The 15,445-nt window shown below is 40.9% G+C and overlaps 1 long non-coding RNA gene across 13 annotated transcripts in view; it reads left to right on the plus strand.

The window, feature by feature from the left end:
• LOC131919697 (uncharacterized) overlaps positions 1 to 15,445 on the plus strand; it is a 52,692-nt gene that overhangs the window by 11,616 nt on the left and 25,631 nt on the right. For 10 of the 13 annotated variants that reach the window (XR_009381384.1, XR_009381383.1, XR_009381374.1 and 7 more), the window contains exon 4: positions 13,432 to 13,937. The exons of 1 other annotated variant lie outside the window; for it this stretch is intronic. This is a non-coding gene — a long non-coding RNA (uncharacterized LOC131919697). Of the gene's footprint in view, positions 1 to 11,554; positions 11,650 to 13,431; positions 13,938 to 15,445 lie in introns of all 13 variants that reach the window. 2 more of the 13 variants (XR_009381378.1, XR_009381375.1) reach the window with 2 other exon arrangements.

The raw sequence follows: 15,445 nt of genomic DNA on the forward strand, positions 1-15,445 counted from the left end.
TGATTAACTTTGAGACACTAACTGGATGGTCTAAGTTATGACAACTGTGACATGGTGGCCAATGGGTTAGATTTGAGGAAGAGGCATTCCTTCCTGGTGCCTTAAATATGTAGTCTCAGTTTAGGGACCCTGCCAAGTTCAAAGAGCTTCTTCTGCCTCACAGTTCAAATTGTCTCAAGTGTCTTATGTCAGTTTTCAACATTTCAGATAGAGTGGGGTAAAATCTTTTAACACAAGGATTGCTTTGCCATGTTAAAAATCATCCAATTCATTGTTTTTTAAACTTAACATATACTTAGGTGTGTTTATTTCAATCCTAATTGTGTTGTTTTGTTAGTATGAGCTTTGTCCCTATTCCAGGCTAATTTATATTATTCTTGCTTTTCAATGGGAGCCTTGTGTGAATAGCTAAGCATATATAGAGATATTTAACTGTCAAATATTAATTTATTTATATTTTTCTATGGCTATACAGCGTGACTCTTAATGATTAAGTCATTTTGAAGACAGGTACTCCCAAATAAAAGCAACAACAGAATGTCTGGCAATGAACCAATCAAACTAATCAACCATCTTCTCATCTCCAGACCCAGCAATGATGATTCTTGATAGAGAATCTATACTTCCAAGATTTCCTCCTGGGGACAAGAGTGACTATTATGTTGATGGAGGAAAAGTATACACTGGGTTGGACAGCCCCATCAAACATGAAACAACAAAGATAGTTTGTGGGCTTTCTGGAAGAACTGGATTTTATGTTGGTCTTGCAAAAGACCCACTACCTAGTACCTCTGAAGGAAAAACACACTCCACGGAAATCCCCACTAATGTGAAAAGTACTATTCAATGTGAATATTCATGAATATTTAGAAAGCAGGTTGAGAACATGTCCACTGAGCAAAATAACAGGACTAGATTCCCCATAGGACCTGTGACTCCCAGGCCATGGGCTTTTGGCCAGTTTACAGTTTCAGGCATGAATTCCCACCTATGGAACAGGCCTCAAATCCAATCCTGAAGTGGCAGGTTAACCCATTAATCTTTGTACCAATTTTACATCAATGTGTAGTTTTGGTGTCTGTTTAAAAGCATGTGTCTTTAGTTGCATGGCCTTATAACCAGGTCCTCTCTTCTATTCCAATGATCTATGAGCTTGCTGTTGTGACAGCAGCATGCAGGCTTTTTTTTACTATAACTCTGAACTATGACTTGGAATCATGTATGGTGACACCCGAGCATTGTGCTTTTTACTTGGGATTGCTTTTGTTGTTCAGTGTTTTTTGTGCTTCTATATGAGTCTTAAGACCCCCTCACCCATTTCTGTGAGGAATGCCACTGGAATTTCAACTGGAATTGCATTGAAACTCTAGATTGCTTTTGGTGAAATAGCCATTTCTCACAATATTGAATTCTTTCCATCCATGACCATGAGAGATCTTTGCATCTTCCAGCAACTTCCTCATTTTCTTTCTTTGGTATCTTAATGTTCTCATTAACAATGCCTCTTGTTAGGTTTGTTCCTAGACATATTTTCTTGAGGTTATTGCGAATGGGAGTTTTTCTGTGATGTCTTTCTGAGCATGCTATATATATAGAAAGGCTACTCATTTTCTAAGATTACTGTTTATTGTATATGTATTATCTTATTATATTTCTGTAGTCTTATTTTTGTTGTATTTTTTCCTGATTTTTAGTAAAAGAGTACTACTGGTTTCACAGAAGCAATTTGAAAGGGCTTCTTCTGTGTCTTTTTTTAAAATTATTTAATTAGGATTGACTGTAAGTCTTTTGAAGTCTGGTGAGATTCTGCTGTTACTCCATCTGGGCCTGGACTTTGTTTAGTCAGAAAGCTTTTTATCATTATTTGAATCTTCTCATTTGTTATGGGTCCATTTGGGTTGTTGATTTCATTTTGGTTTAAAGTTTTGGTGGTTTGGGTGAATCTGGAAATTGGCGCATTTCCTTTAGATTTTCCAACTTAGTGGAGGTAGAGGTTTTAAAAATAACTTTGACCATTTTATTTATTAGTTATTTTTACATGTATTTTTGTTTTACCTGCCTGTGTGTCTGTGCACCACAGTACCCATACAGTACCCATTGTCCATACAGTACCCATGGAGGCCAGACCAGGGCATCAATTACCCTGGGACTGGAATTACAGACTGTTGTGAGCAACCATATGGGTACTGGGAATGGAATGAAAGCCCATAACTTCTGGAAGAGCAGCCAGTGCTCTTAACTGCTGAGCTACCACTCCATCTCCAGAACACAGGCTTTGGAAAGCATTCCTTTATTATTCTGAATTTCTTGGTGTCTGTTGTAATGTTTCTCTATTCATCTCTCTTCTTCTTTTAGTTTGTTAGGCAAAGGCTTATTAATTTTTGTTCTTAAAGAACCAGTTTTTAGATTCATTGCTTCTTTCTATTGTTTCATTTGTCTCTATTTCATTAATCTCTGAGCAGGCAGACTTCTTTCTTTGGTGGTGTGTCTGCTGTAAGATTCTAGCCAGCCTTAGATAGGGACAATGCCAGAGCTCTGGGACAGGAGGTAGGCCAGATAAACCTGGTGCATTTTCTGCTTGAGTGAACCTACACCAAGCAAAGAAACTGTGAGCCATGGTCTGACCTGTGCCTATGGGTGTGAATATGGCAGAGGGGAGAGGTGGAGGTGATGAGAGGAACTCATCAGACAAAGTCACAGGCTGAGGGTCTAAAGTAGGCCTTCAGGTGTGGAGATGAGAGAGTTGAGGACTGGATGTGACTGTTTCTGCTTCTTAATGACAGGCCAGTAATTTGTGAGTAGCTAAGCAATTATGAGAACATGTAACTATTAAATGATTATTGTTGTCTTTTTTCTGTGTCAATATCTGGTGACTACTAAACAAAAAGATTGGCTTGAAGACATGTACCCCACAACAAAACCAAAAATAAATGTTGAGAGTATAACCAAACAAATGTACATTCTACCCTTCCTATCTGCAGAAAGTAACTCAACCAAGACAAAACTAAACCTGACTGAGAATATAAAACTGTCCATTTCCAGCTTCCCTCTGAGGACTCAAAGAAACACTGACCCATCTAGTTGTAACACAGTATTCATTTCTTAACCAGTACTTTAGAGAAAGATTAAAGGAGAGGATGGAAGAAGGTACTGAAAACTCTGAATTTGATGCTTCTGATGAAGAACCACTACCTAGTACCTCTGGAGGAACAACACACACAACACTAATTTGAAAAGTGCTCTATGTCATGATGAGGAGAAAGATGAATATGGAAAGTCTCTCTCTGGTGATGCCAGGAGTTTCCAGATGGAAGAACCCAGCCTTGAACTTGCCCATGCACCTTCCTGTTCTCTTAGTCTCAGGAATACCCTTGTTAGTCTTCCCAGCTTCACACACAAATAACTTAGACAATGGAAATAACAGACCTTAATCCAACCATGGTTTTAACATGAATGAGAATTCTAGTGACACAAAATTATAATAGCAACAACAGTAGTAATGAGGGCACTGGGCGTCTTTACTGTGGAAATAATATTTGATGTGTGTAAACCAAAATATAAGTAATTGGAAATTTGATATTAGTCATATGCCTAAATCTAGTAAACCCAAAGTTCAGTGGTTTACACACCTCAAAGCAGTGAGTCAGGTGACTGAAATAAAAAAGACACCATATTTCTGTAGCTAAAGATGTGTGTACAAGAACAACTGAACTTTGGATTTTTTTCATCTCTTCTGATTTTACTTTAAATGTTTCAGAAATCTGTCTAGGTTTGCACTTTTATTTAGTGCATTGAGAATTTCATACAATGTATTTTGATCATATCCTACTGCTCTTCCCTGATTAAATCCTCCTTCCCTGCCTACTCAATTTTGTGTCCTCATTTTTTTCCTTAAATTCCATCCAGTCAAATCTGTGTTGCCACCAACTGGATTTGGTCTACCTCTGCGGGGCTACACACACCCTTAAAGAAAACTGGCTCTCCCTTTTCCAGCAGCAATGATTGTCAATACCTCCTTGGCTAGGGTGGGACTTCAGGTTCACCTCCCCTCTTCATCCTGGGCTTTTCTCTGGCTTGAGCTCACACAGGTCTTGTACATGCTAACACGACTGCTGTTGAGGGCAGATGTGCCACTCCCCTGTTTTGTCCAGAAAACACTGCTTCCTCATAGTTATCCACTGCTTCTGGCTCTTACAGTCTTTCTGCCTCTTCCTCTGCAGTGATGCCTGAGCCTTGGAAGGGAGTATGGCAGATAGGTGTTTCATTTAGGACTCAGCATTCTGACAGAGGCCAGTTGTGGGTCTCTGTCAATTACCATCTACTACAAAAAGAAATTGTTCTGGTGAGAGTTAATAGATACACAAATCTATGGACATTATGAAAGAAATAGGCAAGTCCTTAGGAGTCAGTTTAATCCTGACCTCTATGGGTATTCCAAATGAAACACGCATATGTAAATATTCATCACTAGTATCTACAAATGAGAGAAAGCATATTGTATTGTCTTTCTGGGTCTGGTTACCTCACTTGGAATGACTGTTTCCGGCTCCATCCATTTACCTGGACTTTATGACTTTACTTTTATCAACTAAATAAAATTCCACTGTGTAAATATACCACATTTTCATTTCCTATTCATCAGTTGGTGGACAACATCTAGGTTGTTTACCGTTTTCTAGCAATTGGGAATAAGGCAGCAAATGAACATGGATGAGTGAGTGTCTCTGTAGTAAGATATTCAATCCTTGGGTTTATTCCCAGGACTGATATAGCTGGTTCACATAGTAGATTTATTTCTTGCTTTTTGACAAAGGAACAGCTACACTGATTTCTATAGTTGGCTGTACCAGTTTGCACTCCTATCAGCTGTGAAAACCTTTCCACACATCCATGCCAGCGTTTGTTTCCATTTTTAAAACCTTATCCATTCTGACTAGGGTAAGATGAAATCTCAAAGTAGTTTTAACTTGCATTTTTCTGATGGCTAAGGATACTCGAACATTTAAAAAAGCTTTTTTTTTTGGAATATGTATATTTTATCTTTTATTTTTTTAATTTTATTTTATAATTTAATTTTACATATCAACCACAGATTCGCTTGTTCTTCCCCCTCCCGCCCTGTGACTCCCCCCCACCCCCACCGCCTTCCCCCCAGCCCACCCCCCATTCCCATGTCCTCCATGGCAAAGACTCCCCTGAAGATTGAGTTCAACTTGGTAGATTCAGTCCAGGCAGGTCCAGTCCCCTCCTCCCAGGCTGAGCCAAGTGTGCCTGTATAAGCCTCAGGTTCCAAACTGTCAGCACATGCACTGAAGACAGGTCCCGGTCCCACTGCCTGGATGGCTCCCAAACAGATCAAGCTATTCAACTGTCTCACTTAACCAGAGGGCCTGATCCAGTTGGGGGTTCCTCAACCATTGGTTCATAGTTCATGTGTTTCCATTTGTTTGGCTATTTGTACCTGTGCTTTTTCCAACCTTGGTCTCAACAATTCTTTCTCATACAAACCCTCCTCTTTCTCGCCAATTGGACTCTCGGAGCTCCACCTGGGGCCTGGCCGTGGATCTCTGCATCCGGTTCCCTCAGTCATTGGATGGGGTTTCTAACACGACAATTAGGGTGTTTGGCCATCCTATCACCAGAGTAGGTCATTTCGGGCTGTCTCTCGACCATTGCCAGTAGTCTATTGTGGGGGTGTCTTTGTGCATTTCTGTGGACCTCTCTAGCACCCTGCTTCTTCCTATTCTCATGTGGTCTCCATTTACCATGGTCTTTTATTCCTTGTTTTCCCCATCTGTTCTTGATCCAGCTGGGATCTCCCGCTCCCCTAAGCTCTCTTTCCCTCGACCCTTGCCCTTCATTACCCCCTCTCACATCCAGGTTGTTCATGTAGATCTCATCCATTTCTCTGTCATTGGGTGATCCCTGTGTCTTTCTTGGGGTCCTGTTTTCTAGGTAGCCTCCCTGGAGTTGTGAGTAGCAGTCTAGTCAACCCTACTTTACATCTAGTATCCTCCTATGAGTGAGTACATACCATGTTTGTCTTTCTGAGTCTGGGTTACCTCACTCAGGATGAGTTTTTTCTACATCCACCCATTTGCCTGCAAACCTCATGATGTCATTGTTTTTCTCTGCTGAGTAGTATTCCATTGTGTATATGTACCACATTTTATTTATCCATTCTTCAGTTGAAGGGCATCTAGGTTGTTTCCAGGTTCTGGCTATTACAAACAATGCTGATAAGAACATAGCTGAGCAAGTGCCCTTGTGGTATGATTGAGCATTCTTTGGGTATATGTCCAAGAGTGGTATAGCTGGATCTTGGGGGAGATTGATTCCCAATTTTCTAAGAAAGCGCCGTATTGATTTCCAAAGTGGCCGTACAAGCTTGCATTCCCACCAACAGTGGAGGAGAGTTCCCCTAGCTCCACATCCTCTCCAGCATAAGATGTCTTCAGTGTTTTTGATCTTAGCCATTCTGACAGGCATAAAGTGGTATCTCAGAGTCGTTTTGATTTGCATTTCCCTGATAATTAGGGATGTTGAGCAATTCCTTAAATATCTTTCAGCCATTTGAGATTCCTCTGTTGAGAATTCTCTGTTTAGTTCTATAGCCCATTTCTTAATTGGACTGTTGGGCATTTTGATGTCTAATTTCTTGAGTTCCTTATATATTCTGGATATCAGTCCTTTGTCAGATGTGGGCTTGGTGAAGACCTTTTTCCATTCTGTAGGCTGTCACTTTGCCATGTTGGCCGTATCATTTGCTCTACAAAAGCTTCTCAGTTTCAAGAGGTCCCATTGATTGATTGTTTCTCTCAGTGTCTGTGCTACTGGTGTTATATTTAGGAAGTGATCTCCTATGCCAATGCGTTCAAGACTACTTCCCACTTTCTCTTCTAGCAGGTTCAGAGTAGCTGATTTATGTTGAGGTCTTTGATCCACTTGGACTTAAGTTTTGTGCACGGTGACAGATATGGATCTATTTGCAGCCTTCTACAAGTTGATATCCAGTTAGTTATGCCAGCACCATTTGTTGAAGATGCTTTCTTTTTTCCATTGTACAGTTTTGGCTTCTTTGTCAAAAATTATATGTTCATAGGTGTGTGGATTAATGTCAGGGTCTTCAGTTCGATTCCATTGGTCCACATGTTGGTTTTTATGCCAGTACCAAGCTCGTTTTATTACTGTAGCTCTATAGTAGAGCTTGAGGTCAGGGATCGTGATGCCTCCAGAGGTTGTTTTATTTTACAGGATGCTTTTGGCTATCCTGAGTTTTTTGTTTTTCCATGTGAAGTTGAGTATTATTCTTTCCAGGTCTGTGAAGATTTGTGTTGGTTAGTTGATGGGGATTGCATTGAATCTGTAGATTGCTTTTGGTAATATTGCCATTTTTACTATGTTAATCCTGCCTATCCATGAGCATGGGAGATCTTTCATTTTCTGACTCCTTCAATTTCTTTTTTCAGAGACTTAAAGTTCTTGTCATATAGGTCTTTCACTTGCTTGGTTAGTGTTACTCCAAGGTATTTTATATCATTTTTGGCTATTGTAAAGGGTGATGTATCTCTGATATCCTTCTCAGCCTGTTTGTCAATTGTATATAGGAGGGCTACTGATTTTTTTGAGTTGATCTTGAATCCTGCTATGTTCCTGAAGGTGTTTATAAGCTGAATAAGTTCCTTGGTTGAATCTTTGGGGGTCATTCAAGTATACTATCATGTCATCTGCAAATAGGGAAAGCTTGATTTCTTCCTTTCCAATTTGAATCCCCTTAATCTCCTTATGTTGTCTTATTGCTCTGGCTAGAACTTCAAGTAATATATTGAATAAGTATGGGGAGAGCGGACAGCCTTGCCTCGTTCCTGATTTTAGTAGAATCACTTTGAGTTTCTCTCCATTTAATTTGATGTTGGCTGTTGGCTTGCTGTAAATTGCCTTTATTATGTTTAGGTATGTTCCCTGTATTCCTGATTGCTCCAAGACCTTTATCATGAAGGGGTGTTGGATTTTGTCAAATGCCTTTTCTGCATCTAGTGAGATGATCACATGATTTTTTTTCTTTGAGTTTGTTTATATGGTGTATTACATTGACGGACTTTCATATGTTGAACCACCCTTGCATCCCTGGGATGAAGCCTATTTGGTCATGGTGGATAATTGTTTTGATGTGTTCTTGGAGTCTGTTTGCCAGTATTTTATTGATTATTTTTGCATCAATGTTCATGAGGGAGATCAGTCTGTAGTTCTCTTTCTTTGTTGTATCCTTGTTTGGTTTAGGAATCAGGGTAATTGTAGCCTCATAGAAGGAGTTTGGTAATGTTCCTTCTGTTTCTATTGTGTGGAACAATTTAAAGAGTATTGTTATCAACTCTTCTTTGAAGATCTGGTAGAAATATAAGCTGAAACCATCTGGTCCTGGGCTTTTTTTGGTTGGGAGATTTTAATGACTGTTTCTATTTCCTTAGGGGTTCTTGGACTATTTAAATAGTTTATCTGGTCTTGATTTAACTTAGGTATGTGGTACCTATCCAGAAAATTATCCATTTCTTTTAGATTTTCCAGTTTTGTGGATTAGAGGTTTTTGAAATATGACCTGATGATTCTCTGGATTTCCTCAATGTCTGTTGTTATGTCCCACTTTTCATTTCTGATTTTGTTAATTTGGATGCTCGCTCTCTGTCTTTTGGTTAGTTTGGATAAGGGCTTGTCTATCTTGTTGATTTTCTCAAAGAACCAACTCTTTGTTTCATTAATTCTTTGTATTGTTCTCTTTGTTTCCATTTTATGGATTTCAGCTCTCAATTTGATTATTTTCTGGCGACTATTCTTCCTTGGTACCGTTGCTTCTTCTTGTTCTAGAGCTTTCAGGTGTGCTGTTAAGTCACTAGTGTGAGATTTCTCCAACTTCTTTATGTGGGTATTTAGTGCTATGAATTTCCCTCTTAACGCTGCTTTCATAGTGTCCCATAAGTTTGGGTATGTGGTATATTCATTTTCGTTGATCTCTAGAAAGTCTTTAATTTCTTTCTTTATTTCTTCCTTAACCCATTGGTGATTCAGTTGAGTATTATTCAGTTTCCATGAGATTGTAGGTTTTCTGTAGTTTTGGTTGTTGTTGAAATCTAACTTTAAACCATGGTGGTCTGATAGAATGCAGGAGGTTATTCCAATTGTTTTGTGTCTGTTGAGATTTGCTTTGTGGCCAAGTATATGGTCGATTTTAGAGAAGGTTCCATGGGGTGCTGAGAAGAAGGTATATTCTTTTTTGTTAGGACGGAATGTTCTGTAGATATCGATTAAGTCCATTTGAGGCATAACATCAGTTAAGTCCTTTATTTCTCTGTTAAGATTCAATTTGGGAGATCTGTCCACTGGTGAGTGTGGGGTGTTGAAGTCTCCCACTATTAATGTGTAGGGTTTTTTATGTGATTTAAGCTTTAGTAATGTTTCTTTTACATATGTGGGTGGCCTTGTGTTTGGGGCATAAATGTTCAGAATTGAAACTTCATCTTGGAGGAACTTTCCTGTGATGAGTATGTAATGCCCTTCTTGATCTCTTTTAATTGATTTTAGTTTGAAGTCTATTTTGCTGGATATTAGCATGGCTACACCCACTTGTTTCTTAAGACCGTTTGATTGAAAAGTCTTTTCCCAGCCTTTTATTCTGAGGTAGTGTCTATCTTTGAATTTGAGGTGTGTTTCTTGTATGCAGCAGAAAGATGGGTCCTGCTTTTGTATCCATTCTGTAAGCCTGTGTCTTTTTATAGGTGAATTAAGTCCATTGATACTAAGGGATATTAATGACCAGTGATTGTTCATTCCTGTTATTTTTTGGTGGTAATGTGTGTGTTCTTCTCTTCTTTGGGGTTTACTGCTGTGGTGTTATCTATTATCTGTGTTTTCGTGGGTGTATCTGACTTCCTTAGGTTGGAATTTTCCTTCTAGTGCTTTCTGTAGGGCTGGGTTTGTGGATAAGTATTGTTTAAATCTGGCTTTGTCTTGGAATGTTTTGTTCACACCGTCTATGATGATTGAAAGTTTTGCTGGGTATATTAGTCTAGGCTGGCATCCATGGCCTCTTAGTGTCTGCATTACATCTGTCCAGGTCCTTCTGACTTTCAAAGTTTCCATTGAGAAATCGGGTGTTATTCTGATGGGTTTGCCTTTATAAGTCACTTGTCCTTTTTCCTTTGCTGCTCTTAATATTCTTTCTTTATTCTGTACATTTAGTTGTTTAATTATTATGTGGCAAGCGGACTTTTTGGGGAGTCTAGTCTGTTTGGTGTTCTATAGGCTTCTTGTATCTTCATAGGCATTTCCTTCTTTAAGTTGGAACAATTTTCTTCTATGATCTTGTTGATTATATTTTCTATGCCTTTGAGTGGGTATTCTTCTTCTTCCTTTACCCCTATTATTCTTAGGTTTGGTCTTTTCATGGTGTCCCAAATTTCTTGGACATTTTGGGTCATGACTTTGTTGGCTTTAGTGTTTTCTTTGACTGATGAATCTATTTCTTCTACCGTATCTTCAACGCCAGAGATCCTCTCTTCCATCTCTTGCATTCTGTTGGTTATACTTGCATCTGAAGTTCCTGTTCATTTACTCAGATTTTTTTATTTCCAGCATTCCCTCTGTTTGTGTCTTCTTCATTTTTTCTATTTCCCTTTTAAGGTCTTGGACTGTTTCCTTCATCTGTTTCATTGCTTTTTCATGATTTTCTTTCAGGGCTTTATTGTTTTCTTCTGCTTTATTTGTCCTTTCCTCTAGTTTTTTTATAGCATTCTTCCCATTTTTTGTTTGTCTTTTCCTCAATTTCACTTTTGATTTATTGTATACAAGCCTCTACCTTCTTCATGATATTATTCATAAGGTTGCTTTCTTCTGCTTCTTCCATTTTGTGATGTTCAGGTCTAGCTGTTGGAGGAGGGTTAGGTTCTGGTGATGCTGTACTGCTCTTCATTTTGTTGTATGTACTTCTGCCTTGACGTCTGCCCATCTCCTTGTGGATTCATTCTTGGTCTTATCAGCGCTCTTGGTCCAGACAGAGCTGACAGATTCAGGAAGCTTCTCTCTCTTGTCCAGATGGGAGCTCCAGGGCAGGATGGGAGCTTTTGTCCAGATGGAAGGTCTGGGGCAGGATGGGAGCTGGGGGCTGGTCTCTAAGTCTCAGGAAGTGGCTGGGGTCTCAGGCAGATGGGCGTGGGGGCAGGGTGTGGAGATTTCAAGGTCTACTGGGGATCTTGGAGAAGGGGAACCTTCCCAGTGGGGGTGGAGGGGATCCAGCCTGATGGCCAGAACCTGGAACCAAGTTGGGCAGGTCTTCCCCAGAATGGCTGGTGCCCAGGGATGGAATCTAGGGGCAGACCTCTTTGGGTCTGACCCCAGGTACTCACCTCTTGTCAAGATGGGAGGTCCATTTAAAAAACTTTATCAGCCATTTGGTTTACATATTTTGGGAACTATCTGTTTAGTTCCATTGCTGTGGATATCACTCTGTATGCTATGAGTGTGTTGCTCTGATTGGTTAATAAGTAAAGTGCTGATCAGCCAGGCAAGAAGTATATGTGGGACAAGCAGAGAAGAGAATTGTGGGAAGCATCAGGAATCGCCAGCCAGACACAGAGGAGGCAAGATGTAAAGATACTGGTAAGCCACAAGCCACGTGGCAAGGTATAGATTTATAGAAATGGGTTAATTTTAGTGTAAGATGTAGCGAGCAAGAAGCCTGATCCATTAGGCCAAACAGTCTGAGTGGCTGCAAGAGCCTGGTGGACACAGGAAAACTTCTGGCTACATTTCATGACCCATTTTTTAAATTGGGTTGCTTATTTTTGTTGTTGTCATTGGTATTTATTTATTTATTTATTTATTTATTTATTTATTTATTTATTTATTTTTAGACATAGTTTCTCTGTGTAACAGCCCTGGCTATCCTGGAACTTGTTTCGTACACCAGGCTGACCTTGAACTCACTGAGCTCTACCTGCCTCTGCCTCCCATGTGCTAGGATTAAAGCCGTGCACCACCATGGTCCAGTTGGTTTGCTCTTTTGCTTGATGTTTATTTTTCAAGTTAGTTAGTTACTTGGTTAGTTAGTTAGTTAGTTAGTTAGTTAGTTTTAATATTCTAGGCAGCAGCCTTCTGTCAACTGTATAGCTAGTAAAGATTTTTTCCATTCTGTAGCCTGCCCCTTTCCTCCAATGATGGTGTCCTTTGCTGTACAAAAGCTTTTCAGTTTCATATGGTCAGTGTTGGAATCCTTTCCTACTATGAGACAGTGAGTTTGAGTCCAACACTTAAAAAGTTCTTGCACTTCATTTACACTATAATCATATTCCCATTAAAGCATATAGTGCTAGTAGGTAGGTTATACATTACTCTCAAACATAGTACATCCCTTCCTTTATGCTCTTGCCTTAAACGTGCACATCACTTGGTAGATTTATTACTATATTTGCAATCCAAATCAATCATATCTTAACTTTCCTTCATAAACTATTGCATGTTTATTTCTTACTAGTATTTTACCTAAAATTTATATAGAAATATTTTATAAGACATACACTCTTTACATATTAACTATAGAACTTTGTTTTGTTTGCTTTTTGAGGCAGGGTTTTTCTGTAGCTTTGGCTGTCCTGGAACTTGCTCTACAGACTGTGCTGGCCTCAAAATCATGGAGATCCACCTGCCTCTGCCTCCCAAGTGCTGGGATTAATGGCATGGGCCCCACCAGCCCCTGGCATAAAACTTTTTTAAAGGACTAGAGATATAGCTCAGATTTTTTTTCCTTTTTTTTAAACTTACTGTTTTTATTATTAAATTTCTATTTGATTGGTGGTGGCACACGCCTTTAATTCCAGCATTCAGGAGGCCGAGCCAGGCAGATCTCTGTGAGTCTGAGGCCAGCTTGGTCTACAGAGCAAGATCCAGAACAGGCACAAAAACTACACAGAGAAACCCTGTCTCAAAAAAACACACACACAAAAAACAAATTTTTTATTCATTTTACATACCAACCACAGATCCTCTTCTCTTCTCTCCTCCCCTCCCCCCAGCCTCCTCACCAACACACCACCCCATTCCCTCTTCCAAAAAGGTAAGGCCTCACATGGGAAGTCAGCAAAGCCTGGTACATTCAGTTAAGGCAGGACCAAGCCCCTCCCCCTGCATCAAGGCTGTGCAAGGTGTCTCACCATAGGTAATGGGCTCCAAAAGCCAGCTCATGCACCAAGGATGGATCCTGATCCTATTGCCAGGGGGCCCCTTAAGCAGACCAAGCTACACAACTGTCTTGCTTATGCAGAGGGCCTAGTCTAGCCCCATGGAGGCTTCATAGCTTTTGGTCTAAAGTTCATGAGTTCCCACTAGCTTGGTTCGGGTGTCTCTGTTGTTTTCCCCATCGTGATCTTGATGCTCCTTGCTCAGGGAATCCCTTCCCTCTCTTCAACTGGACTCCTGGAGGTCGACCTGGTGCTGGACTGTGGATCTCTGCATCTGCTTCCATCAGTTACTGGATGAAGGCTCTATGATGACAGGGTATTTTCCAATCTGATTACCTGGGTAAGCCAGCTCAGACACCCTCTCCACTATTGCTAGTAGTCTAAGCTGGGGTCATCCTTGTGGATTCCTGGGAACTTCCCTAGCACCCGATTTCTCACTATGCCCATGATGTCTCCCTCTATCAAGGTATCTCTTTCATTGCTCTCCCACTCCTTCCCTGTTCCAGCTTGACCATCCTGTTTCCCTATGTTCTCATCTCCCATCCCCTATCCTTTATCATCCCCCCAACCCCAGTTTACTCATTGAGATATCCTCTGTTTCTCCTTCCCAAGGTGATCCATGCATTCCTCTGAGGGTCTCCCTGTTTCCAAGCTTCTCTGGAGCTGTGGGTTGTAGTCTGGTTATCCTTTACATCTAGTATCCACTTATAAGTGAGTACATACCATGTTTGTCTTTCTGAGTCTAGGTTATCTCACTCAGGATGGTATTTTCTAGTTTTATCCACAGCCGTGTGGCAAAACACAGATGAATAGAAATAGGTTCATTTAAGTTGAAAGAGCTAACTAGCAAGAAGCCTGAGCCATAGATCAAAGAGTTTGAATTAATATTAAGCCTTGGACAGGTTATTTGTGAACAAGTGGGCAGGAGAGAATAGTCCCTCTACAGCAGAACTATAGTTCTAGTTTTCCTAATTTCTTTTTTATTTTAAACGTTTTATTGATTCTTTGCAGCTAGAGTTTTCCTGCCTGGCCCACGGTCAGGGGAAATCTCTCTCACCTCCCAGTCCCACAGCCGCTCAGACCCAACCAAGTAAACACAGAGACTTATATTGCTTACAAACTGTATGGCCATACCAGGCTTCTTGCTAACTGTTCTTACAGCTTAAATTAATCCATTTCTATAATTCTATACCTTGCCGTGTAGCTCATGGCTTACCGGCATCTTCACATGCTGTTTGTCATGGTGACGGCTAGCAGTGACTCCTTCTGCCTTCCTGTTCTTTCTTTTCTCCTCTCTAAGTGTCCTGCCTATACTTCCTGCCTAGCCACTGGCCAATCAGATTTTATTTATTGACCAATCAGAGCAACACATTTGCCATACAGAACATCCCACAGCAATTCTCTGTTGGCTTTACATCATGCATCCCAATCCCACTTTCCCCCCAACTCATTCCCTCACACCTGAGCTCTGCCTTTGAAACCTCCCGCACAAGACAAAACAAACAGAACAACACAAGGTGGAAGAAGGAGGTGGACTCAGTTCTTTTGCTCTCACAACCTCAGGGACAGCTCACTGGACCACCACTAACAAGGTACTCTCTAATGTGTTGCTCGGTCCCGGTACAGGACCCGCTCACCCGACTGCTGCAGTTGGTGAGGGGCAGGTCCAGATCCACCAGTGCTGCAGCCTGTGAAGGGTGAGGTTAATTCTGTGTTAACCTACCCTGTCTTTGGAGGTAACAGAAGCCACTGACATCAACATAGATCAAGGCTGTTTCAGGGCAACGGATACAGACTGGTCCTTTAAAAGCAAACTAGACCTGGAGGACACCAGGGCCCCTAGTGGTAGCATTGGCCACTCAGATCTGTATGGCCCCAGCAGAAGCACAGCCCTTGGACACTAATATGGACCTAGATGGAAGCCTGTACCTCTACCTCCCTCTGTGTGGTCTTTGTTGGCAACACAGGCCATGGACATGAATACAGATACTGGCTGTCTTTGCAATATCGACCCAGACACGGTCCTAGACTGCAGCCCAGACCTGGATGTGACCATGGGCCTGGTTGGCAATGTAGATCACTCAGATTGGATTGGACCCAGCAGCACCATGTGCACAGGTAGTGGCCCAGATTCCAGGCATCTGCACTGTCTTTGATGGCCACAGGAGCCTGAGACATCAATACAGAACCTGGCTGCTCCAGGGCCATGGACCCAGACA

Source organism: Peromyscus eremicus, chromosome 9 (assembly GCF_949786415.1).
Source record: "Peromyscus eremicus chromosome 9, PerEre_H2_v1, whole genome shotgun sequence".
NCBI classification, from domain to species: Eukaryota; Metazoa; Chordata; class Mammalia; order Rodentia; family Cricetidae; genus Peromyscus; species Peromyscus eremicus.